This window comes from Cibotium barometz, chromosome 1 (assembly GCF_041138505.1).
Source record: "Cibotium barometz isolate CiBa-2024 chromosome 1, ASM4113850v1, whole genome shotgun sequence".
Taxonomy (NCBI): domain Eukaryota; kingdom Viridiplantae; phylum Streptophyta; class Polypodiopsida; order Cyatheales; family Cibotiaceae; genus Cibotium; species Cibotium barometz.
The window spans coordinates 45038350-45042032 of NC_141046.1; positions in this window are offsets into that span (position 1 = coordinate 45038350).

A 3683-nucleotide genomic window follows, 5' to 3' on the forward strand; every position below is an offset into this window, starting at 1 on the left:
AAAATTATGTAAATTAGAGTTCTATAACTCTAATTTGGGTTAATTTAAGTTAAATAAAGAATGATAGAAATGAGAAATGGTCAGCCATACAAAGGAGGTTATGGCAAAATTTTTTAGAATTTTGTGGAAAAGAAAGTTTGTTTTTATGTTATTCCAAAAGAGTAATTCTCACCATTTTTGCATCTAAAAGAAATATTCTAATTACTCCATGTACATATTCACCTATGAATATGCATGGATATCACTGATATTAATTATTAAATTTGATTTTTATGCATAGAAAGATGCATAAAGGAATTATTTTTATTTCAAAAGTGTTGTTCTCATTAAAATTGATTTTATGCATGGAAAGATGCATAAAGGAATTATTTTTATTTCAAAAGTGTTATTCTCATTAAATTTGATTTTTATGCATGGAAAGATGCATAAAGGAATTATTTTTATTTCAAAAGTATTATTCTCATTAAACTTGATTTTTATGCATAGAAAGATGCATAAAGGAATTATTTTTATTTCAAAAGTGTTATTCTCATTAAAGTTGATTTTTATGCATAAAGAAATTTTATATCAAAATTAGAATTCTCTTAAATTCTATGTTTAAATTCTATGAATAGGTGTGAGGTGAATAGATGTGGAGATGTGATGTGAATCAGATAGATGTGAATGAATGGATGGATGGGATGTGAAGTGAATCAGATAGATGTGAATGAATGGATGGATGGGATGTGATGTGATGTGATATGAATGGATGGATGGGATGTGATGTGAATAGATGTGATGAGATGTGATATGAATCACATAGATGTGAATGAATGGATGGATGGATGTGATGTGAATAGAGGTGATGAGATGTGAGGTGAATAGATGTGAATCAGATAGATGTGAATGAATGGATGGATGGATGTGATGTGAATAGAGGTGTGATGATATGTGAGGTGAATAGATGTGATGAGATGTGAGGTGAATAGATGTGATGAGATGTGCGGTGAATAAGACAGATGTGAATGAATGGATGAGATGTGATATCATGTGAATCAGGATGTAAATGAATGATATGGGATGTGAGTGGATGATATGTGATGAAAATGGATGTGAATGTGTATGTGAAAGAATGGATGTGGATGTGAATGTGAATGTGTATGTGAAAGAATGGATGTGGATGTGTATGTGAAAGAATGGATTTGGATGTGTATGTGAAGAATGGATGTGAATGTGAAAGAATGGATGTGGATGTGTATGTGAAGAATGGATGTGTATGTGAAAGAATGGATGTGGATGTGTATGTGAAGAATGGATGTGGATGTGTATGTGAAGAATGAATGTGAATGTGTATGTGAAAGAATGGATGTGGATGTGTATGTGAAGAATGGATGAGAATGTGTATGTGAAGCATGGATGTGTATGTGTATGTGAAAAAATGTGATGTGATGTAAAGAGATATGATGTGACATGAATATATGTGGATGTGAAGTGATAGATATGAATGTATGGATAGATGTGGGTAGTTGTATATGTGAACAATTGGATGGATGTGGATGAATGAGATGAGATGTGTATGAATGAGATTTGATGTGGATAGATGTGATGTAATGTTATGTGGATAGAATGTATGTGATAGAATGGTGATGAGAATGAATGTGATGGATATGAATGAATGTGATGTGATGTGATGTGATGGGATGTGAATCGGGATAGATGTGAATGAATGAGATGTGAGGTGAAATGAATGAGATGTGATGTGAGTGAATGTGATGTGATCTAAATGGATGAGATGTGAATGAATGTGATGTGATGAGATGTGGATATGGGTAGATACGAGTGGATGAGATCTGATGAGGATAAATTGAGGAAAGATGTGATGAGATGAAAATGATGTGATTGGATGAGAATAGAAATACATATGAAATGGATGTGGAATTAAATAATGTGGATTGATGTGGAACAATGTGGAAAGACGAGAGTTTGTTATAGAAACTGTATTTATGACCTGTTTTTAAATGACTGTTTTATGTCAAGAATGCCGGGGAAGCATTTTGACTGTCTTGTGAATGAGGTCGTGGAGACCTAAGTGATAAAGCTGCAACAGCTGAGTCAACGGACGACGTCTCGCGTGGCAAGGTCTCGGCCGAGGTCTTGACCAGCCTCGGTTTGATTTAAATGGTGAGCTTCCAGTACAGTGGATGAGGGACCAAGGAAGCGGCCTATGAGTGAAGCGCTAGGTGACTTGTAAGGATCCTAGAGGGTGCTGACCATATGGTGCTCGGGCTCTGGGTCGCCAAAGATACCCACACGTGCATCGAGAAAGATATTGGAACAAGGAGTAAGAGCTGTTTTCTAAATTCGGACATGGATCTGGTTGATTGACCTTGCTTGTCCTCAACAACGGATGAGTCTATGGCTCTTTTATATGGATCTGTTGGTTGATCTTGCTGATCTTCAATGGAGAGTCCATCTAGATTTTTATAAGTGAATATATTTCCGGGTACTATGAGCTAGGAACTATTGAAAAGGCCCCTAAGTGGATAGGTGGTGAGCATTCTGGTTGCCAATGATGCCATAGGTACACCGATGAAGGAATGATTGGAAATTAGGATTCAACCGGAGATTTTGGAGGATTATGATCAGTGACACTATGATTTCATTAAATGAAAGAAATATGCATGGATATCACTGATATTATTTATTGAATTTAATTTCTATGCATAGAAAGATGCATAATGAAAATTTTTATTATAAAAGTGTTGTTTTCATTGAATTTAATTTCTATGCATAGAAAGGTGCATAATTTTTATTATAAAAGTGTTGTTTTCATTGAATTTAATTTCTATGCATAGAAAGGTGCATAATGATAATTTTTATTATAAAAGTGTTAATTTTCATTGAATTTAATTTCTATGCATAGAAAGATGCATAAAGGATTTATTTTTATTTCAAAAGTGTTATCCTCATTAAAATTGATTTTATGCATAGAAAGATGCATAAAGGATTTATTTTTATTTCAAAAGTGTTATCCTCATTAAAATTGATTTAATGCATAGAAAGATGCATAAAGGATTTGTTTTTATTTTAAAAGTGTTATTCACATTAAAGTTGATTTTTTATTCTCATTAAAGTTGATTTTTATGCATAAAAGGATTTTTGTAAAAGTGTTATTCCCAGTTAGGTTGATTTTTATGCATAAATAGATGCGTAAAGAATCTTTTTATCAAAATTAGAATTCTCTTAAATTCTATGTTTGAATTCTATGAATAGATGTAATAAGATGTGATGAGAATCAGATAGATGTGAATGAATGGATGGATGGATGTGATGTGAATAGGTAATGAGATGTGAATAAAGGTAATGAGATGTGAAGTGAATAGATGTGAGATGAGATGTGTTGTGAATCAGATAGATGTGAATGAATGGATGGATGGATGGATGTGATGTGAATAGAGGTAATGAGATGTGAGGTGAATAGATGTGATGAGAATAGAGGTAATGAGATGTGAGGTGAATAGATGTGATGTGAATAGAGGTAATGAGATGTGAGGTGAATAGATGTGATGAGAATCAGATAGGTGTGAATCAATGGATGGATGGATGTGTTGTGAATAGAGGTAATGAGATGTGAGGTGAATAGATGTGATGAGATGTGATGTGAATGAATGAATGGATGGATGTGATGTGAAAAGAGGTAATGA